At 47.6% G+C, this 23,543-nt stretch overlaps 1 long non-coding RNA gene across 2 annotated transcripts in view; it reads right to left on the bottom strand.

Moving 5' to 3' along the window:
• The window catches only part of LOC141168449 (uncharacterized), a 176,924-nt gene that overhangs the window by 29,884 nt on the left and 123,497 nt on the right, over positions 1-23,543 (bottom strand). The window contains exon 1 of one of the 2 annotated variants that reach the window (XR_012252196.1): positions 14,878-15,072. The exons of the other annotated variant lie outside the window; for it this stretch is intronic. This is a non-coding gene — a long non-coding RNA (uncharacterized lncRNA). Of the gene's footprint in view, positions 1-14,877; positions 15,073-23,543 lie in introns of those variants that run through there. 2 annotated transcript variants of the gene reach the window in all.

Genomic DNA, 23,543 nt, shown 5'->3' with positions numbered 1-23,543 from the left:
GGTGGTTGGAACCAAAGATCTCAAATTTGGACTCATCAAACAAAAGCACATATTTCCACTGGTCTAATGTCCATTCCTTGTGTTCTTTAGCCCAAACAAGTCTCTTCTGCTTGTTGCCTGTCCTTAGCAGTGGTTTCCTAGCAGCTATTTTACCATGAAGGCCTGCTGCACAAAGTCTCCTCTTAACAGTTGTTGTAGAGATGTGTCTGCTGCTAGAACTCTGTGTGGCATTGACCTGGTCTCTAATCTGAGCTGCTGTTAACCTGCCATAATACAAATTCTAACAGTCTATTCAGTAGGACTATCAGCTGTGTATCCACCAGACTAATGCACAACACAACTGATGGTCCCAACCCCATTTAGAAGGCAAGAAATCCCACTTATTAAACCTGACAGGGCACACCTGTGAAGTGAAAACCATTTCCGGTGACTACCTCTTGAAGCTCATCAAGAGAATGCCAAGAGTGTGCAAAGCAGTCATCAAAGCAAATAGTCATGAAAATACAGAAATTTCTTTAAATGAGAAAGTGTGTCCAAACTTTTGGTCTGTACTGTATATATATATATATATATATATATATATATATATACACTGTGTGCAGAATTATTAGGCAAGTTGTATTTTAGAGGATTATTTTTATTATTGATCAACAACTATGTTCTCAATCAATCCAAAAGACTCATAAATATCCAAGCTTAATATTTTTGGAAGTTGGAGTGAGGTTTTTTTAGATTTGGCTATCTTAGGAGGATTTCTGTTTGTGCAGGTAACTATTACTGTGCAGAATTATTAGGCAACTTAATAAAAACCAAATATAATCCCATCTCACTTGTTTATTTTCACCAGGTAAACCAATATCAGTGCACAAAATTTAGAAATAAACATTTCTGACATGCAAAAACAAAAACCAAAAAAATTAGTGATCAGTATAGCCACCTTTCTTTATGATGACACTCAACAGCCTTCCATCCATAGATTCTGTCAGTTGCTTGATCTGTTTTCGATCAACATTGCATGCAGCAGCCACCACAACCTCCCAGACACTGTTCCGAGAGGTGTACTGTTTTCCCTCCCTGTAGATCTCACATTTTATGATGGACCACAGGTTCTCTATGGGGTTCAGATCAGGTGAACAAGGAGGCCATGTCATTATTTTTTCTTCTTTTAGACCTTTACTGGCCAGCCACGCTGTGGAGTAGTTGGATGCATGTGATGGAGCATTGTCCTGTATGAAAATCATGTTTTTCTTGAACGATACCGACTTCTTCCTGTACCACTGCTTGAAGAAGTTGTCTTCCAGAAACTGGCAGTAGGTCTGGGAGTTGAGCTTCACTCCATCCTCAACCCGAAAAGGTCCCACAAGTTCATCTTTGATGATACCAGCCTATACCAGTACCCCACCTCCACCTTGCTGGCGTCTGAGTCTGAGTGGAGCTCTCTGCCCTTTACTGATCCAGCCTCTGGCCCATCCATCTGGCCCATCATGAGTCACTCTCATTTCATCAGTCCATAAAACCTTTGAAAAATCAGTCTTAAGATATTTCTTGGCCCATTCTTGACATTTTATCTTATGTTTCTTGTTCAAAGGTGGTCGTTTTTCAGCCTTCCTTACCTTGGCCATGTCCCTGAGTATCGCACACCTTGTGCTTTTTGATACTCCAGTAACGTTGCAGCTCTGAAATATGGCAAAACTGGTGGCGAATGGCATCTTGGCAGCTTCACGCTTGATTTCCATCAATTCATGGGCAGTTATTTTGCACCTTTTTTGGCCAACATGCTTCTTGCGACACTGTTGGCTATTTGCCATGAAACGCTTGATTGTTCGGTGATCATGCTTCAAAAGTTTGGACATTTAAAGACTGCTGCATCCCTCTGCAAGACATCTCACAATTTTGGACTTTTCAGAGCCCGTCAAATCTCTCTTCTGACCCATTTTGCCAAAGGAAAGGAAATTGCCTAATAATTAAGCACACCTTATATAGGGTGTTGATGTCATTAGTCAACACCCCTCCTCATTACAGAGATGCACATCACCAGGTTTACTTAATTGGTAGTTGGCTCTCAAGCCTATGCAGCTTGGAGTAGGACAACATGTATAAAAAGTATCATGTTATCAAAATACTCATTTGCCTAATAATTCAGCACACAGTGTATATATATATATGTATATATATATATATATATATATATATATATATATATATATACAGGTGCATCTCACTAAATTAGAATATCATCAAAAAGTTAATTTATTTCAGTTGTTCAATACAAAAAGTGAAAGGTTGTTGGTTGGATAGCAGATAATGCTTCCAGTCACTTTGCCACCACCACCACCACCCTGTCTTCCACATGGTCAAGTTTCAGTAGCCATGAGTCTGAACTGCATATTCCTCACTCTGATCCTCCTTCCTCCCACCATGCCGAGTACTAGGAGACAACTGATCCCACACTTGGACACTCAGAAGCTGTTCACTTTTCCATTTGTAGATTCAGGCCTCTTGCCTGGCCAGCTTCAAGTGAGTCAAGAGGAGAACGTGTGTAGCGATGCCCAAATATTGGAGCAGCCACATGAAGGCAACGGTGGGAAAGTACAATTACTGTCGCAAGAGGTGGATGATGATGATGAGACACAATTGCCAGAAAGTCAGGAGGAGGACCAAGGTGAGGAAGTGGAAGACGGGGTGGTGAATGATATAGTAACTGACCCAACCTGGCAAGGGGACATACTGAGCGAGGACAGGAGCACACAGTGGGAGGGAGGCATTGCACCACAACAGGCAGGAAGAAGCAGTGTTGTGGCCGCAGACACAAAGCGGGAAAGCGTTCCTCGTAACGCCAACAGGATGGAAGTTGGCAGTACAACTGTTAGGTCTTCCTGAGATGGGTTGATTTTTAAAGACTGTGCAGACAACCCCAAAAAGGCCATTTGCACCACCTGCCAGGCCAGCATCAGCAGGGGTAGCAAAACTAGCAGCCTGACCACCACCAGCATGTAGCGCCGGCGTCCCTGCCCTCTGCTAGGCAGGGACGCTGTTCCCCTCACCTCTCTGCTCCGTGCCCGGCGTCCTCCTCCCGCTCTGCTGGCAGCGCGCGCTCCTTCCCGGCCACTGTGCTTAGGGCGCGCGCGCGCGCTCTCCCTCCCTCTTAAAGGGGCCGCGCGCGCCGTCCTAAGGAGTCCCCGGCCAATGGCCGGAGGACTTCACCATATATAAGGCACCTCCTCCAAAATGGAGGTACCCGAGCAATGTTGTTGCACTGTTCACTACTCTGCTTCAGCCCTCAGGTCCCGTTGCCAGTTACCTGCCAGATACCTGCCAGATTCCTGCCAGCTTGCTGTCTTATTCCTGCCTGATATTCTGCTACCTGCCTGCTAGCCTGAGGTCCGACGGTCTGCCTTACTACTCCTGTCAGTCTGTCTAAGGACCAGCTTGCCCGCTCACCTGGGAGCGCACATCTGCTACCTGCCTGCTAGCCTACCTGGAGGCTCTGCCGTCACGTGCTGTGACCACCTGCCTGTCCAGTGACTCCTGCCCGCTCACCTGGGAGTGCTCATCTGCTGCCTGTCTGCTAGCCTACCTGGAGGCTCTGCCGTCACGTGCTGTGACCACCTGCCTGTCCAGTGACTCCTGCCCGCTCACCTGGGAGCGCTCATCTGCTGCCTGTCTGCTAGCCTACCTGGAGGCTCTGCCGTCACGTGCTGTGACCACCCGCCTGTCCAGAGGCTTCTGCCCGCTCACCTGGGAGCGCTCATCTGCCGCCTGTCTGTTGGTCTTCCTGGAGGCTCCGCCGTCACATGCTGTGACCACCCGTTTATCCAGAGACTCTCGCCTGCTCACCTGGGAGCTCACGTCTACCATCAGCCGCCACAGGTCGTACCAACCCTTTACCCAGAGACTGCCCCGGTCACTTGCCGTGACCATCTGCCCGTTCACCCAGAGACTGCCCCGGTTACTTGCCGTGACCATCTGCCCGTTCACCCAGAGACTGCCCCGGTCACTTGCCGTGACCATCTGCCCGTTCATCCAGAGACTGCCCCGGTCACTTGCCGTGACCTCCTGCCCGTTCTTCTAGAGACTGTCCCGGTCACCTGCTGTGACTGCCTGCCTGGTCGCCACCCGCTCCCTTACAAGGACCGCCCCCTTGTATAGTAGCTCAGAGGTTCCGCCTCCCAGACCCGTTACAGTTTGCTCGTGCCATGGAACCCGGTGGCACCCAAGCTCCCTCGCTCTCGGACCTGTGTCATGAACTGTCCCGTCAGAGGTCCCAACAGGAGTCCATCTTGGGTCACCTGCGGAATGTCAATTCTCGCCTGGACACTCTGACTGCTCCGCCAGCAACCTCCGCCAGTGCCATGACTCGCAATCCGGCAGCTCCGCTGTCCACTAATACCATGGTATCCTACCCCGGACCCCGGCTTTCTGCACCTCCTCGCTTCGGAGGCGACTCCGCCCAGGCTCGGGGCTTCATAAATCAGTGCACCCTGCACTTTGAACTCCTGTCCCACCAGTTTAACTCCGACCGGGCCAAAATTGCCTTCATCATGTCCCATCTCACCGGGGAGGCCCTGGCCTGGCTAAATCCTCTATGGGAGAGAGGAGACCCCCTGGTGTCCGACTTGCCTGCCTTTCTCATGGCTTTCCGGAAAGTCTTCGACGAACCCGGACGGAAGACCTCATCCGCATCATCACTGCTACGCCTCCGTCAGGGAAGTCTCACCGTGGGCCAATATGCCATACGGTTCCGTACCCTTGCCTCGGAGCTGGCCTGGGATAATGACGCTCTGGTATCCGTCTTCTGGGAGGGTCTTTCCGGCCGTATTAAAGATGAACTTGCCGGTCGGGACATTCCTACCACTCTCGATGACCTAATAACTCTTGCCACCCGGATTGACCTACGGTTCCAGGAGCGTGCCAAAGAGGTCACCCGTGAGAGGAGGTTTCCACGTCTAGCTCCTACTTTTCAGAAATCCGTCTCTCCCCAGGTACACTCTCCTGAGCCTATGCAGGTCGACCAGACCAAGATGGTCAAAACCCGTCAGGACTTACGCCGTGCCGAGGGGAGCTGCTTCTACTGTGGCAGTAAGGAGCACCGGATCCGTGCCTGCCTGGAGAGGTCGGGAAACGCCTGTGTCTAGGTTCGCTCAGAGAGGTCGACCTAGACAAGAATAAATCCTCTCCATCTCTGCTGCTGTCAGTCTCAATTGTCTGCGGGGAGAACCGTTATTTCGAACTAGCCCAACTTGACTCTGGAGCAGCCGGGAATCTTATTTCACAGTCCCTGGTAGAGAAATACCGCATCCCCACCAAACCTCTGGCTGTACCCTTGTCTGTTGCTGCCGTGGATGGGGGTCTCTTACCACGCCCCATCCAACTCATCACCGAATCCATTACTCTGCAGGTGGGAATGCTGCATTCTGAGAGTATCTCCTTTCATATTCTGCCTCGACTCTCCCACGCCCTCTTGCTAGGCCTACCTTGGCTCCAGAGACATGCACCCGTGCTTGACTGGCAGACCGGAGAAGTCCTTCGCTGGGGACAGGACTGCCATAAGACCTGTCTGGTTCCCGTCCATCCCGTCCGTCCTTCTCCTACCCCAGCTAATCTACCTGGACTTCCGATTCCTTATTGGTCTTATGCTGATGTCTTTAATAAAAAGGAGGCAGAGACACTACCCCCTCACAGACCATACGACTGCCCTATCGACCTGTTACCTGGTACTACTCCTCCCCGTGGACGTATTTATCCATTATCCGCTGCTGAGACCCGGTCGATGTCCGAATATATTGAGGAGAATCTGGCCAGGGGATTCATCCGGAAATCTACCTCCCCGGCGGGAGCAGGCTTCTTTTTCGTCAAAAAGAAGGACGGCTCTCTCCGTCCCTGTATAGACTATAGAGGCCTTAACCAGATCACGGTGAAGAATAAGTACCCCCTTCCGCTCATTCCGGAGTTATTTGATCGTCTGAGGGGGGCTAGAATCTTCACCAAACTGGACCTCCGTGGGGCGTACAACCTGGTTCGTATCCGTCAGGGGGATGAATGGAAGACGGCATTCAACACCCGGGACGGCCACTATGAATATCTGGTAATGCCCTTTGGTCTCTGTAACGCTCCTGCCGTCTTTCAAGAGTTGGTCAATGACATCTTCCGGGACCTTCTCTACTCCTGCGTAGTGGTGTACCTGGACGACATCTTGGTCTTCTCTCCGGATCTCCAGACTCACCGGAGGGACGTTCGTCAGGTCCTGCTCAGGCTCAGGCAGAATCACCTCTTCGCTAAATACGAGAAGTGCCTCTTTGAGCAGACCTCGCTTCCGTTTTTGGGCTACATTATTTCTCAGACCGGCCTACGAATGGATCCAGAGAAACTGTCTGCCATCGAGAAATGGCCTCGACCGGAGGGGTTGAAGGCCATTCAGCGGTTCCTGGGCTTCGCCAACTACTACCGCCTCTTCATACCGCACTTCTCTTCCTGGACTGCCCCAATTTCCGCGCTCACCCGTAAGGGTACTAATCCCAAAGAGTGGCCGCCCGAAGCAGAGGAGGCCTTTCTTTCCTTAAAACAGGCCTTCTCTTCCGCCCCGGTGCTGCATCGCCCGGACGGCAACAAGCAGTTCTTCCTGGAAGTTGACGCCTCCTCCTCTGGAGCCGGAGCGGTACTTACTCAAAAATCATCTTCCGGGAGGATGGTAACTTGCGGCTTCTTCTCTAAACTCTTCTCCTCCTCAGAGCGCAATTATTCCATAGGAGACCGAGAGTTATTGGCCATCAAACTGGCATTGGAGGAGTGGCGTTACCTGCTCGAGGGGGCTCTTCACCCGGTAATAATTTACACTGACCACAAGAACTTGGCTTACCTCCAGCATGCCCAGAGACTTAACCCGCGCCAAGCCCGGTGGTCCTTGTTTTTTGCTCGCTTTGATTTTGTTCTTCATTTTCGCCCGGCTGACAAAAACGTCAAGGCGGACGCCTTGTCTCGATCCTTTCTGGTGTCTGATCTCGAGGAAGATCCGAAACACATCATCGATCCCGCCAGAGTAATGCAGGTGGCTCCCGTGAGTCTAAATCGTCTCCCTCCCGGAAAGACGTTCGTATCAGTACCTGATCGGGAGAAGATCCTTCACTGGGGTCACTCGTCTAAACTGGCTGGCCACGCCGGTCAGAAAAAGACCCTCCAGCTTATTACCCGGCACTACTGGTGGCCTACCCTGCACAAGGACGTAATAGACTTTGTTTCTGCCTGTGTGTCCTGCGCCCGCAACAAGGTTCCGAGACATCTGCCAGCCGGTCGCCTCCTTCCGCTTTCTGTACCTGCTGCCCCCTGGCAGCATATAGCAATGGACTTTATAACTGACCTCCCAGTCTCTGCCGGTTGTACGGTCATTTGGGTGGTCGCTGACCGCTTCTCCAAGATGGCTCATTTCGTTCCCCTGCCAGGCCTCCCGTCTGCACCCGAGCTAGCGAAAGACTTTATTCGTCACATCTTTCGTCTTCATGGCCTGCCCCTCCACATCGTGTCGGATCGTGGGGTACAGTTCACCTCACGCTTCTGGAGAGCCACTTGTAAACTGCTAGACGTCACCCTGGACTTCTCTTCCGCTTACCACCCACAGTCCAATGGTCAAGTGGAGCGGATCAATCAGAACCTGACCAGTTACCTCCGGCACTTCGTTAATGCCGATCATTCAGACTGGGTGGATCTCCTACCATGGGCCGAGTTCTCTTATAACAATCACGAGAGCGAATCCTCCTCCAAATCCCCGTTTTTTGTAGTCTTCGGTCAGCATCCTCGGATTCCTTTTCCTGTCTCCACCTCTGTGGACAACCCGGCTGCGGAATCTCTCGTTAGCAAATTTTCCTCCATTTGGGAGAGTACCCGATCCGCACTCCTTCAGTCGTCCGAACGGATGAAAAGACACGCTGACAAAAAACGCCTGGATCCTCCACAATTTCGTCCTGGAGATAAAGTCTGGCTCTCATCTAAATATGTCCGACTCAAGATACCTTCTTACAAGTTAGGGCCTCGGTTCATCGGTCCTCTGGAGGTCATCAGTCAGATCAACCCGGTGGCCTATAAATTGAAACTCCCGGCCAACTTACGGATCCCTAACTCCTTCCATGTATCTCTCCTCAAACCTGTGGTACTTAACTCTTTTTCCAAGTCTACAGGTACGCCTCCTGCTCCGGTTTCTGCTGAGGACGAGTTTGAGGTAGAGAACATTCTTGCCACCAAAAGGGTAAGAGGAAAGACCTTTTTTCTAGTAGATTGGAAGGGGTTTGGTCCTGAGGAGAGAACGTGGGAGCCCCGGGAGAACATCCATGCCCCGCTCATCCTTGCTAAATTTCTGTCTGGCCTAAAAAAGGGGGGGCCTAAAGGGGGGGGTACTGTAGCGCCGGCGTCCCTGCCCTCTGCTAGGCAGGGACGCTGTTCCCCTCACCTCTCTGCTCCGTGCCCGGCGTCCTCCTCCCGCTCTGCTGGCAGCGCGCGCTCCTTCCCGGCCACGGTGCTTAGGGCGCGCGCGCTCTCCCTCCCTCTTAAAGGGGCCGCGCGCGCCGTCCTAAGGAGTCCCCGGCCAATGGCCGGAGGACTTCACCATATATAAGGCACCTCCTCCAAAATGGAGGTGCCCGAGCAATGTTGTTGCACTGTTCACTACTCTGCTTCAGCCCTCAGGTCCCGTTGCCAGTTACCTGCCAGATACCTGCCAGATTCCTGCCAGCTTGCTGTCTTATTCCTGCCTGATATTCTGCTACCTGCCTGCTAGCCTGAGGTCCGACGGTCTGCCTTACTACTCCTGTCAGTCTGTCTAAGGAGCAGCTTGCCCGCTCACCTGGGAGCGCACATCTGCTACCTGCCTGCTAGCCTACCTGGAGGCTCTGCCGTCACGTGCTGTGACCACCTGCCTGTCCAGTGACTCCTGCCTGCTCACCTGGGAGCACTCATCTGCTGCCTGTCTGCTAGCCTACCTGGAGGCTCTGCCGTCACGTGCTGTGACCACCTGCCTGTCCAGTGACTCCTGCCCGCTCACCTGGGAGCGCTCATCTGCTGCCTGTCTGCTAGCCTACCTGGAGGCTCTGCCGTCACGTGCTGTGACCACCCGCCTGTCCAGAGGCTTCTGCCTGCTCACCTGGGAGCGCTCATCTGCCGCCTGTCTGTTGGTCTTCCTGGAGGCTCCGCCGTCACATGCTGTGACCACCCGTTTATCCAGAGACTCTCGCCTGCTCACCTGGGAGCTCACGTCTACCATCAGCCGCCACAGGTCGTACCAACTCTTTACCCAGAGACTGCCCCGGTCACTTGCCGTGACCATCTGCCCGTTCACCCAGAGACTGCCCCGGTTACTTGCCGTGACCATCTGCCCGTTCACCCAGAGACTGCCCCGGTCACTTGCCGTGACCATCTGCTCGTTCATCAAGAGACTGCCCCGGTCACTTGCCGTGACCTCCTGCCCGTTCTTCTAGAGACTGTCCCGGTCACCTGCTGTGACTGCCTGCCTGGTCGCCACCCGCTCCCTTACAAGGACCGCCCCCTTGTATAGTAGCTCAGAGGTTCCGCCTCCCAGACCCGTTACACAGCATGACCAGGCACATGGCAGCAAAGCACCTGACTAAGTGGGCCGAACCCCAGGGTCCAAAAGCAGTGTCTGAGGGTGACACCACTGCTTCTTCCGCTGTTGTGCGTGCACGCCAATCCCCTGTCCATGGCGCATGCCAAGATGCCTCCCGCCCTTCACCTGTCATTGCACACTCTCAAATAGCACCATCAGCAAGCACATCCATGTCCTTGTCCCAGTGCAGCATTCAGTTGTCCTTACCCCAGTCCATGGAACGTAAGCGCAAATACTCAGCCAACGCCTCACAGGCCACACTACTAAATTCACACATTTCGTAAATGCTTGAGCTCGAAATGTTGCTTTTTAGGCTCGTGGAAACAGAAGCTTTCCGCCACCTGATGGCGGCGGCCGTCTCTCGGTACTTGGTCCCCAGCCGCCACTATTTCTCCTGGTGTGCCGTCACTGCATTACACGAGCATGTGTCCCACAACATTAGCCGTGCCCTCAACAACGCAGTTACTGGGAAAGTCCACCTAACCACAGACACGAGGACAAGTGCTTGTGGGCGGGGACGGTACATCTCGCTGATGGCACACTGGGTTAATATAGTGGAAGCCAGGACCCAACGCGTGGACAAGTGCTTGTGGGCGGGGACGGTACATCTCGCCGATGGCACACTGGGTTAATATAGCGGAAGCCGGGACCCAACGCCGAGGATTGCGGGCCCTGGGTCAATCAGCGTTGCCCCTACATTCTAAAGCTCCTGCACCTCCTCTTCCTGCTCTTCATCCTCCATCTTCGAAATGACCACATCAGTCGCAAGCTGGAAGCACTGCTGCACTGCCTCGGCCAAGCGGCATCAAGCTGTGCTGAAGCTAATACGCTTAGGTGACAAACCGCACAACACTGAAGAGTTGTGGACAGCCCTGAAAAAACAGGCAGATCTGTGGCTGACACCGCTGACCCTACAGCCAGGCATGGTCGTGTGTGACAAAGGCCGGAACCTGGTGGCGGCTCTGAGGCAAGCTCACACACGTACCATGCCTGGCCAATGTACTTAACCTCGTGGTTCAGCGGTTTCTCAAAACCTACCCGGATCTGACCGATCTCCTTGTCAAAGTATGCCGCCTGTGTGTCCATTTTAGAAAGTCAGCTACAGCTTCCGCCGCCCTTGCAGTGCTTCAGCAGTGTTTGCAGCTTCCAGCTCACCGACTGATCTGCGATGTCCACACGCATTGGAACTCTACATTGCAGATGTTGGGAAGAATTTGTGAACAGAAGAGGGCACTTGTTGACTACCAGCATCAACAAGGCCGTCGGTATTCAGGTCAGACTCCACACATAAGACCTCAGGAGTGGACATGGATGTCAGACATATGTACCATCCTCCAAAACTTTGAGGACTCCACCAAGATGGTGAGCGGCGATGGCGCCATAATTAGCATCACCATCCCGCTTCTCTGTCTTCTGAAACGCTCTCTGCTCACAATGAGATGGAGCAAGGAACCACACAGGGTGATTCTACACAGTCCAGCCTCATCTCATCCAAATGTGGATTGGGTGACAATGAGGAAGAGGAAGAACAGGAGCTAGTTTCCTGCGCTATAGACGGTACTAACTGCACAACTGTCACACCGTCTGTTCAGCGTGGATGACCTGAGGACAGGGAGGAGGAGGAAGAGGATGAGGAGGAGAGCATGGTCAGTCATCCTCTTGGTGAGGACACGAAAGTCTTGCCTCTTTGCAGTCTGGCACACATGGCTGAGTTTATGTTATGCTGTCTTTCTCATGACCCTCGCGTTCTCCAAATTTTGAGTGACAGTCATAACTGGTTGGTGACACTTCTAGACCCACGCTACAAGGAGAACTTTCTGTATCTTATTCCCTTGCAGGACAGGCCTAATAAAATGGAGCAGTTTGAGAAGGCTCTTGTTGCCGAATTATTGAAAAAATTCCCATCTGAAAATGCTGGCAGCAGAGGTCATAGTTTGTTGGACAACCAAGGAGTACAGGTGAGAGAGAGACACAAATGCAATCAAGCAGAGGCAGGGGAACACTGTCAAAGTTATGGGACAGTTTTTTCAGACCCTTCCATCGCACAGGTCCTGAGACGCGGCGTACTCTCACAAAGAGGTTAAAGTTTTGGAAGATGGTGAGGGAGTACCTTGCAGACCTTACCAACGTCCTCCGTGATTCCTGTGTGCCTTATAATTATTGGGTATCCAAGCTGGACATGTGGCATGAACTCGCTCTCTACTCCTTGGAGGTCCTGGCCTGCCCTGCCGCTAGCGTTTTGTCAGAGCGGGTTTTTAGTGCCGCCGGTGGAATTATAACCGAAAGGCGTATCCGTCTGTAAACTGAAAATGCTGACAGGCTGACTCTTATCAAAATGAACAAGGGCTGGATTGGGCCAGACTTCTCAACACCACCGAATGCGTAACATAAACTCAAATACAGTGTCTTTTTTTTTGGGAGGTCTAACTCTATTCCCATGCACCTCTGTCTTCACACCCAGACATGGGTATATGCTTCCTGATTTTGTCTATTTACTCTTGTCCTCCTCCTCATCCTCTACATCCTCCTCCATATCACCACCATATCTACCATATCACCATATCTACGTCTCTTGCAAGGGGCATTGGAGTTCCTCCAAATTTTTGGCAGCTGTTGCATTCACTGCATAGGCAAACAGTATGGGAGACCCACTTCCTAAGACTGGGAACATTGTTTTCAAGAGGCCCTCCGACCTCTACGTCTCTTGCAAGGGGCATTGGAGTTCCTCCAAATTTTTGGCAGCCGTTGCATTCACTCCATAGGCAAACAGTATGGGAGACCCACTCCTTTTTAATGGGAACATGTTGTACTCATTACTGTACCCCAGCTTCATGTGTCTTTAAATTGTTAGTAGGGTTTTTCCTAAATACTGGCAGCCGTTGGACTCACTGCATACCCTATAACTGTATAGCAGACTCTCTCCTTTCTAATGGGAACATGTTGTTACTGTGGCCCAGCTCTATGTGTCTTTAAATTGTTAGTGGGGTTTTTCCCAAATTTTGGCAGCCCTTGCAGTCACAGCATGGGCATTACCACTATAGGAGACACACTCCTTTATAATGGGAAAATTTTTTTTGCTGAGACCCTCCTCTATGTCTCTTCAAAGGGGTATTGGGGTGTGTCCAAATTTTTGGCAGCCCTTGCAGTCACTGCATATGCAATAACAGTATAGGAGACCCACTCTTTAATAATGGGAACAACAAAGCATAGCCGACTGCTTGCTCTTTAAGAACAGTAAGGCTGTAAAAATAGTGTTTGTGACTTTCACAATCCCTCCTTCATAAATGAAACAGGATGTATCTGATGATGTTTCACACACCACATGGCCAGATATGGTTGTAAAATATTAAAATGACATTTCCCCGTGAATGCATTTGTCTTGGTTGAAAGCAATGCAAAAGTGCAAAAATGCATCAAAAAACGCTACGTGTGAACATAGCCCTAGGTGTGGAGGAGCATTTTTGTTTTTGGTTATTTATTTTGCCTTATATACAAATCATTACCCTGGAAAGGATGTTCCTTAACATTTTTCCCAGGAAAATCCATTTTGGTTTCGTTTTTGTATATTTTATTGCGAGTCAGTAAAAGTGGTGTAATACCTCTGACAACGTTGTTGACAGCAGGGACCTGGGAGTCAGAAATGCTTCCAAGGGTCTTCGCCATGCTGTTCCCATGTCATTTGAGCACTGTTCCCATCGATTTGGGCAATTTTTAGGCCCTCTGCAGACTGCCGAGGGGGGAGCCGCAGGAAAAATGCTCGAGTTTCCCATAGACTTACATTGGGCTCGTTACTCGGACCGAGCACTCGAGTATTCCAATTTGCTCGACCCGAGCAACGAGTACCCGAGCATTTTAGTGCTTACTCATCACTAGTAAAGACCAATGACTTTAAAGTAAATCAAGTGTAGTATTGAATCATATATAGGGGATAAATCTACATAATCGTACAAAAAACGCTCTGTGAACATGTCATAATATATAGTGACCATCATTCCCAAATGCTCAAAATATTGCTGCCCCACAGACACAATAACTAAATATAATTATATCCCAAGAAAAATTGTTTGATACACTAATAATCAATGATACAAGATCAATTATGCCCTATGTCAAGTAATAGATAAGTATACAACACTTCTAATGGCAAAGGTAAATGCAGCAATGTAACTATATGAGGCACTGGGGAATAAATGAAAATTAGCATGATTTACTTTGAATTTGACAAATCACAGGCAAAATTTTGAACAATTTGTATAATCCCTATTCTAATTGAGGACTTGCTGGAGATCAGGTTTTCACTAAAGTTCATTTGAATTCCTCCAGTGCACTGTGCGCTGTGAGGACTCACCGGCTCCCGAGCCAGGAACGGCGGCGACGCACATGACATGCACACTCCCAGGCAGAAGCCGTCCAGCCGTACAAGTGTACGGAGCAAGGGCATGGATGTCTAGTGGGTGTGGCCATCCAGCGGGCGTGGCCTCGCTCCATTCAATTTCATGGAGCGAGGCCCGCCCACTAGACGGCCCCTGCCCGGGTGCATGCACACACTAACGCCGCTTCCGGTGGTGTATACTGTATGGAGGACTATGGGAAGTGCATTATACTATATGGAGGACTATGGGGAGTGCATTATACTGTATGGAGGACTATGGGACTATGGGAAGTGCATTATACTATATGGAGGACTATGGGGAGTGCGTTATACTGTATGGAGGACTATGTGAAATGCATTATACTATATGGAGGACTATGGGGAGTGCATTATACTGTATGGAGGACTATGGGACTATGGGAAGTGCATTATACTATATGGAGGACTATGGGGAGTGCATTATACTGTATGGAGGACTATGGGACAAGGGGGTGCATTATATTATATGGAGGACTATGGGGAGTGCGTTAGACTGTATGGAGAACTATGGGGAGTGCATTATACTGTATGGAGGACTATGAGGAGGGCATTATACTATATGGAGGACTATGAGGAGTGGATTATACTATATGGAGGACTGTGAGGAGTGCATTATACTATATGGAGGACTATGAGGAGTGCATTATACTTTATGGAGGACTGTGAGGAGTGCATTATACTATATGGAGGACTATGAGGAGTGCATTATACTATATGGAGAACTATGGAAAGTGCATTATACTATATGGAGGACTATGGAGAGTGCATGGAGAGTGCATTATACTATATGTGTTATGATAATATAGCTATTCACTCAGGAAAATAGGTAACACACTAAAAACTAAAAACTGAAACTTACCCTGCCAGTTCTTGTACAAACTAGAGATTCTTACCCCGCAGTCCCTAGTGATTCCTGCGTGAGCTGAGATAGTCCTCACTATAGACTAGATGATGGCAACTCAGACCTATGCTGCCTAAAAGGTATTCAGGCGCTTCACGTTCCTCCTAAAGAGCCGGAGGGCAGAGCAGAGTGAAAATTACCTTCCGAACAGAAAGTGTGCTGAAATAGAAAGAGATCCCAGAGTGAGTAAAACAAACCATGAAAAACAAAATAAAGGATTAAGTACATACTGTTAGAGAATATGGCGCCTACTTGCTTAAAAGAAAAAGAAGATAGGTGCAGGGTAAAAGAACATAAACAGCAGAGAGATAAACCCTAGATGGTCTTTCACTGACTGGCTTAAACTACAGCAGTAGGGCTGGACATCCAAATGAGACAATCACCAGCAGGAAATACCAGCAGGGGGAAAGTATGTAAAGCCCCACCCGATAGGTGATAGGGTAGACAAATGAATAAATGAAAACACCTTTTATCCTTGCTTCAGTCTTTTTAGGGTAACAGAAACTAAACACCCAGAGAAAAGGTGTAACTGCTGTGGCTCGGGGGCAGAGAAGCCAACCACAAAGCACAGGCTCAAGGGTTCGAACCCAGACAAATGACAATATGGAGAACTATGGAGAGTGCATTATATTATATAGAGGACTATGGCGCATGCATTATACTATATGGAGGACTATGGGGAGTGCATTATACTATATGGAGGACTATGGGAAGTGCAGTATACTATATTGAGGACTATGGGGAGTGCAGTATACTATATGAAGGAATATGGGGTGCATTATACTATATGGAATAATATGTGGGGGCTATTATAATATTTGAAGGGCTATGTGGGAGCCTTTATACTGAATGCAAGGAATTATGCAGTTTGAATGTTTGTGTGGGGTCAATCATTATGTGCGGGGGCCATTATACAGTGTGAAGCCATTATACTGTATGTACAGTGGGTACGGAAAGTATTCAGGCCCCTTTAAATTTTTCACTCTTTGTTTCATTGCAACCATTTGGTAAATTCTGAAAAGTAATTTTTTTTTTCTCCTTAAAGTACACTCTGCACCTCATCTTGACTGAAAAATACTGAAATGTAGAAATTTTTGAAATGTATTAAAAAAGAAAAACTGAAATATCACATGGTCATAAGTATTCAGACCCTTTGCTCAGTATTGAGTAGAAGCACCCTTTTGAGCTAGTACAACCATGAGTCTTCTTGGGAATGATGCAACAAGTTTTTCATACCTGGATTTGGGGATCCTCTGCCATTCTTCCTTGCAGATCCTCTGCAGTTCCGTCAGGTTGGATGGTGAACGTTGGTGTACTGCCATTTTCAGGTCTCTCCAGAGATGCTCAATTGGATTTAGGTCAGGGCTATGGCTGGGCCAGTCAAGAATGGTCACAGAGTTGTTCTGAAGCCACTCCTTTGTTATTTTAGCTGTGTGCTTAGGGTCATTGTCTTGTTGGAAGGTGATCCTTCGGCCAAGTCTGAGGTCCAGAGCAGTCTGGAAGAGGTTTTCATCCAGGATATCTCGGTACTTGGCCGCATTCATGTTTCCTTCAATTGCAGCCAGTTGTCCTGTCCCTGCAGCTGAAAACACCCCATAGCATGATGCTGCCACCACCATGTTTCACTGTTGGGATTGTATTGGGCAGGTGATGAGCAGTGCCTGGTTTTCTCCACACATACCGCTTAGAATTATCACCAAAAAGTTCTATCTTCGTCTCATCAGACCAGAGAATCTTATTTCTCATAGTCTGGGAGTCCTTCATGTGTTTTTGAGCAAACTCTATGCTGGCTTTCATATGTCTTGCATTGAGGAGAGGCTTCCGTTGGGCCACTCTGCCATGAAGGCCCAACTGGTGGAGGGCTGCAGTAATAGTTGACTTTGTGGAACTTTCTCCCATCTCCCAACTGCATCTCTGGATCTCAGCCACAGTGATCTTGGGGTTCTTCTTTACCGCTCTCACCAAGGCTCTTTCCCACGATTGCTCAGTTTGGCTGTATGGCCAAGACTAGGAAGACTTCTGGTGGTCCCAAACTTCTTCCATTTAAGCATTATGGAGGCCACTGTGCTCTTAGGAACCTTGAGTAATGCAGAAATTCTTTTGTAACCTTGGCCAGATCTGTGCCCTGCCACAATTCTGTTTCTGAGCTCCTTGGGCAGTTCCTTTGAGCTCATGATTCTCATTTGGTCTGACATGCACTGTGACCAATGAGGTTTTATATAAACAAGTGTGTGCCTTTCCAAATCAAGTCCTATCAATTTAATTAAACACAGCTGGACACCAATGAAGGAGTAGAACCATCTCAGGTTCTCAGGAAGATCACAAGGAAATGGACAGCACGTGACTTAAATATGAGTGTCTGAGCAAAGGGTCTGAATACTTATGACCATGTGATATTTCAGTTTTTCTTTTTTAATAAATTTGCAAAAATTTCAACGTTTCTGTTTTTTTTCCAGTCAAGATGGGGTGCAGAGTGTACTGTAATGAGAAAAAAAATGAACTTTTTAGAATTTACAAAATGGCTGCAATGAAACAAAGAGTGAAAAATTTAAAGGGGTCTGAATACTTTCCGTACCCACTGTAGGCCTATTATACTGCATGGAGGGCTGTGTGGGGGTCATGTTGTGTTGGGGTCACCAAACTTTTCTGGGGGAGTTGAGGGGTGGAGTACAGTAGAGTCATCATATTGTGCGTTTGGAGAGTACTGTGGAGGAGTTCACTGTGGGAGTATCTTATCTTACAGTGTTTGTTGGGCATTTTTGTTGACATCAAACTTTATGAGTGCAATGAAAGGGGAATTTAGGGCTCCGGTAGGAGGAAAATTACTTTGGAAAGGCTGTAAAGTTGGGAGATATGCTCTTTTATGACCCCTCTGAATATTTTTTTTTTCTGTAAGGGGGAGGGCCCAATTAGGACATCTGCTTTGGGGCCCCATAATTTTGATGTACACCCCTAGGTGCAGAGGTAAAGCTGCCTCTGCAAGCAACATCAGAAACACTTTGGGCCAGCAGTGCAGTGATGCCACTGGTCTTAACTGTCAAACACGAGGAGTGCACCTTCCAAGCAGGGGAGCATTATACTCCTAAAAGTAGAAAAAGTGAATAAATTTAAGTGAAAAAACTTTTTTTTTCACTTTATAACATTTTGGTTATAATTAAAGCTTGCTAAAAGTAAAAAAAAACAACCTTGTTATCATTAGCAATAACTTCTTAACATGCTGTGGAAAAATAAGAGCAGTATTGTGCTGCAACAGTTTTCTAATAGACAGTATTTTAATTAATTTAACCAATGAATATTGGGTAACAATCCCAATTTTCATGGGTCAAGTGAAGCATGATTAGAAAACTCTAAGGGCACATTCAAAATGCAATTCTGCTGCATTTTTGTTGCGAGTTTCCAAAATTGATAAAACTGTTTTTTTACGGCAAAATCAGAAAATTGTAAGAAAAAAGCAGCCTTTTCTCACTGTGTGAACATGCATTAAGATTTCTAACAGATGGAGAATAATACACTGCGCATTGCAGTACCAATGCCATAGATGAGATTTTACATTTTTTTATCTATGCGCTGAGATAAAAACCTTCAGTGTAAATTGACTGGCGATGTAGACATCTCCAGCCTGTCAATTAATGCTGCAGATATTCAGCACTGGCGTCATGGTTTATCCGTAGCATTTTCAATGTATATATCGCATAACTGGGTGCCTGCGGAGTTGTGTAAATTTGTGTGGATGTAACCTTATTCAAAGATATTATTTGCACAAGTAAAGCACTCAATGCTTTTAGCATAATTACATTTTTTCTCTGTATTTTAGATCTAAGGTGTAAGGGGGTGAACAAAGGTTTGACCTAAAAGGTAAATATACAAAATTAATGGTCTTGATTAGTGATGAGCAAACGTGCTCGCCACTACTTGGTACTTGCCTGAGCATCATGGTGCTCGACAAGCTCGGTGAGTATTTCCGGGTTGCTCGGGCGGGAACTCGGGTGCCCGCCCTACATGTTTGGCGCTCTTTAGAGCATGCAGGGATTGCTTGCCATGCACTGTAATTCCGTAGCCATTTTAGTTGTGGCATTACAATGATTGGCTGGCCACACAGCGTCATCAGGTCTATAAAAGACCTGGCGCCGCTATGATCGTCACAGTCTACCCCGGAAACAGGCAGATTAGGGTGAGCTGCTGCTGAGTCAGGGAGAGATTTGCTTGTTGATAGTTAGTATAGGTATTCCACAACATATATATATATATATATATATATATATATATATATATATATATATATATATACAGTACAGACCAAAAGTTTGGACACACCTTCTCATTTAAAGATTTTTCTGTATTTTCATGACTATGACAATTGTACATTCACACTGAAGGTATCAAAACTATGAATTAACACAACAACTGAAAATATGTCTTATATTCTAGGTTCTTCAAAGTAGCCACCTTTTGCTTTGATGACTGATTTGCACACTCTTGGCATTCTCTTGATGAGCTTCAAGAGGTAGTCACCGGAAATGGTCTTCCAACAATCTTGAAGGAGTTCCCAGAGATGCTTAGCACTTGTTGGCCCTTTTGGCTTCATTCTGCGGTCCAGCTCACCCCAAACCATCTCGATTGGGTTCAGGTCTGGTGACTGTGGAGGCCAGGTCATCTGCCGTAGCACCCCATCATTCTCCTTCTTGGTCAAATAGCACTTACACAGCCTGGAGGTGTGTTTGGGGTCATTGTCCTGTTGAAAAATAAATGATGGTCCAACTAAACGCAAACCGGATGGAATAGCATGCCGCTGCGAGATGCTGTCGTAGCCATGCTGGTTCATTATGCCTTCAATTTTGAATAAATCTCCAACAGTGTCACCAGCAAAGCACCCCCACACCATCACACCTCCGACTCCATGCTTCACGGTGGGAACCAGGCATGTAGAGTCCATCCGTTCACCTTTTCAGCGTCGCACAAAGACACGGTGGTTGGAACCAAAGATCTCAAATTTGGACTCATCAGACCAAAGCACAGATTTCCACTGGTCTAATGTCCATTCCTTGTGTTCTTTAGCCCAAACAAGTCTCTTCCGCTTGTTGCCTGTCCTTAGCAGTGGTTTCCTAGCAGCTATTTTACCATGAAGGCCTGCTGCACAAAGTCTCCTCTCAACAGTTGTTGAACAGATGTGTCTGCTGCTAGAACTCTGTGTGGCATTGACCTGGTCTCTAATCTGAGCTGCTGTTAACCTGTGATTTCTGAGGCTGGTGACTCAGATAAACTATCCTCAGAAGCAGAGGTGACTCTTGGTCTTCCTTTCCTGGGGTGGTCCTCATGTGAGCCAGTTCTTTGTAGCGCTTGATAGTTTTTGCAACTGGCACTTGGGGACACATTCAAAGTTTGCCCAATTTTTCGGACTGACTGACCTTCATTTCTTAAAGTAATGATGGCCACTCGTTTTTCTTTACTTAGCTGCTTTTTTCTTGCCATAATACAAATTCTAGCAGTCTATTCAGTAGGACTATCAGCTGTGTATCCACCAGACTTCTGCACAACACAACTGATGGTCCCAACCCCATTTATAAGGCAAGAAATCCCACTTACTAAACTTGACAGGGCACACCATAGGCAAATAAACCCTAAACTAAAGACTCATAAAATTTAACTTTTATTAATTACTATTAAATTATTAGAGGAACATATTAAAACCAGCATCTGAACTAACAGTCCTTCCAGCTGAATATTTTAAGTGGTGAAGGTGATAGCAGGAGTTAGGCAGGCAGGGTATGTGACAGACTGCAGTGCATGATACAGGACAAGAGGGTCCATTGCATGTTCAACTTCTGACTGATCCTGCTGTGACAAATATTTGTAGACATAGCCCCACGTATCAGGGGCCAGAGCTAATTTTTTTTTATCTTAATCCTTGTTATTTGCTTAAAAAGCAATCCAGAGTACACAATTTTTGTGCTCCATTTGCTTGTTAGCACTGCAGAATACAGCCATATCTTTTCTGTTATGATCCGCTACAAGCACTAAGGAAAGACAGGAGATCTGTCCCTACAATAGAACTAAGCTAGATCCCTACGATGTAACGGGGAACCTGATCCTGCGATCAGACCCACTAAAGTCCTCAGCTAGTCTGAACGAAGACCTATAGATGTGAGGGAGGGATCCCTACAAGAACTAGGGACTGGGAGAAAGATGGACACCTCCTAGCAGAAATTGTAGCAGTAAAAAGACAAACAAACAACATAGAACATAGAGGTCAAAAGACCTAGCTAAACTGACTGAGAAAGGTAACAAAGCACCTGGCTAGTTTAAGAGTAGAAATTACAATGAAGTCCAGCAAGGCCAGAAGGGCGGAGCAGGATTAAATAGGCAAAAACGGTCATGTGACCAGCATAATAGAAAAAACCTAACAGGAGAGTTCTAACAGTTCCCCCTCTTCTATGAGGATCCTCCGGATCCCGTAGGCCCAGGCTTATCAGGAAACCTCTTGTGAAACGCTCTGACAAGTCTGGAAGCAGAAACATCATCTGCCCTCACCCATGAGTTATCCTCGGGACCGAAACCTTTCCAAGCGACGAGATACTGCAAACTCCCTCTATACCGTCTCGAATTAAGAATGCGGGAAATTTCATAATCCCCGTCCTCCACCACCGGAGGAACAGTGGCAGTGGCGTCTCTATCTGATACATAAGCTTTTTTCAATAGAGAAACATGAAACACCGGATTAATCTTCCAGGAGGTAAGAACCTCCAACCTAACAGCAGATTGGTTAACTACCTGAAACACCTTAAAGGGCCCTACAAACTTGGGACCCAATTTTTTAGAAGGAATCCTCAACCGCAGATTCTTAGAGGACAACCAAACCATGTCACCAACCGTAAACAAAACCTCTTGACGTTTCCTGTCAAAGTACCTCTTAGATTTTTTGTTAGCCTTCTGAAGATTACCACGCACATCCGTCCAAACTCTTTCCAAATCACCGGAAAAACTCTCCTCCTCAGGCACAGCCGATACCAATTTGGAGAATGACTCAAAAGAAGGATGTCTCCCAGAACAACAAAAAAAAGGCGAACACCCAGCAGAAGAGGATGTATGGTTGTTAAGAGCAAACTCAGCAAGCGGCAGAAACTCAGACCACCCCTCTTGATTGTCTGCCACAAAACAACGCAAGAACTGCTCAACATCCTGGTTCTTCCTTTCTGTCTGGCCATTAGACTCAGGATGATATCCAGATGAAAATGACAAATGAACTCCCAACCTGTCACAAAAGGCACGCCAAAAACGAGCCACGAACTGAGGTCCCCTATCAGAAACAATGTCAGTAGGAACACCATGGAGTCTGACAATCTCCTTGACAAAGGCCTTAGCGAGTGTCTTAGTGCAGGGCAGTTTGATGAAAGGAACCAAGTGACACATCTTGCTAAAACGGTCCACGACCACCCAGATGACCGTGAAACCCTCAGAGGGGGGAAGGTGAGTAATAAAGTCCATAGACAGATGTGTCCAAGGTGCACTAGGAACCTCCAGAGGGCAAAGCAACCCCGCAGCAGGAGTATGTGAAGACTTAGATCTAGCACACACAGTACATTGACGCACCCACTTAATGACCTCCTTCTGCCATCCAGGCCACCAAAAACTGCGACCCACAAGTCTCTTGGTCTCAGAAATTCCAGGATGACCTGCCAACCGAGACTCATGACACTCAACAAACAAATCTCTCCTAAAGGTCCTAGGCACAAACAACCACCCATGGGGAGTGTTAGATGGGGCATTCTCCTGTGCTTTAAGAATCTCATCTTCCAAAACGGAGTCCAATGCAGCAATCACAACACCTTCTTGTAAAATGCTCTCCTCCTCCTCAGTACCGACCATGGGAGAAAAGCTGCGAGACAAAGCATCAGCTTTAACATTCTTGGTACCCGGGATGTAAGTAACGGAAAAATTAAACCGCGAAAAAAAAAGTGCCCACCTAGTCTGACGGGCATTCAAGCGCTTGGCAGCATCAAGATAGATCAGATTTTTATGATCAGTGAAAACCTGAATGGGAAAATCAGCACCTTCCAAAAGATGACGCCAGTGTTCAAATGCGAGTTTAATAGCCAGCAATTCCCGATTACCAATATCGTAATTAAGTTCAGTCTCAGAAATTTTTTTTTGAAAAAAAGGCACAGGGATGTACTCCATCCTTGTTTTCCTGAGACAACACCGCACCGAGCCCCACAGAAGAAGCATCAACCTCAACCAAAAACGGCTTAGTCACATCAGGCTGCATAAGGATGGGGGCAGAGCTGAACCTCTCCTTTAGAAACACAAAAGCTTCAATGGCCTCAGTAGTCCACTGAACCGTATTAGCACCTTTCCTGGTGAGATCGGTCAGTGGTTTAACAATAATAGAAATTTTTTTTATGAATTTTCTGTAATAATTGGCGAAACCCAAAAACCTCTGTATCGATTTCAAACCAATAGGCCTAGGCCATTCCTGCACAGCTTGAACTTTCACCGGGTCCATCTCAAAGCCCTCGCTGGAGATAATGTAGCCCAAAAAACAAAATCTCTGTACAGCGAACTCACATTTCTCCAGCTTAGCAAAAAGCGAATTGTCAATCAATAACTGCAATACCTCACGTACGCTC

This window comes from Phyllobates terribilis, unplaced genomic scaffold (assembly GCF_046119375.1).
Source record: "Phyllobates terribilis strain yellow unplaced genomic scaffold, ASM4611937v1 Scaffold_1__5_contigs__length_1240528914, whole genome shotgun sequence".
NCBI classification, from domain to species: domain Eukaryota; kingdom Metazoa; phylum Chordata; class Amphibia; order Anura; family Dendrobatidae; genus Phyllobates; species Phyllobates terribilis.
This window is presented reverse-complemented; position numbering and strand designations above follow the sequence as displayed.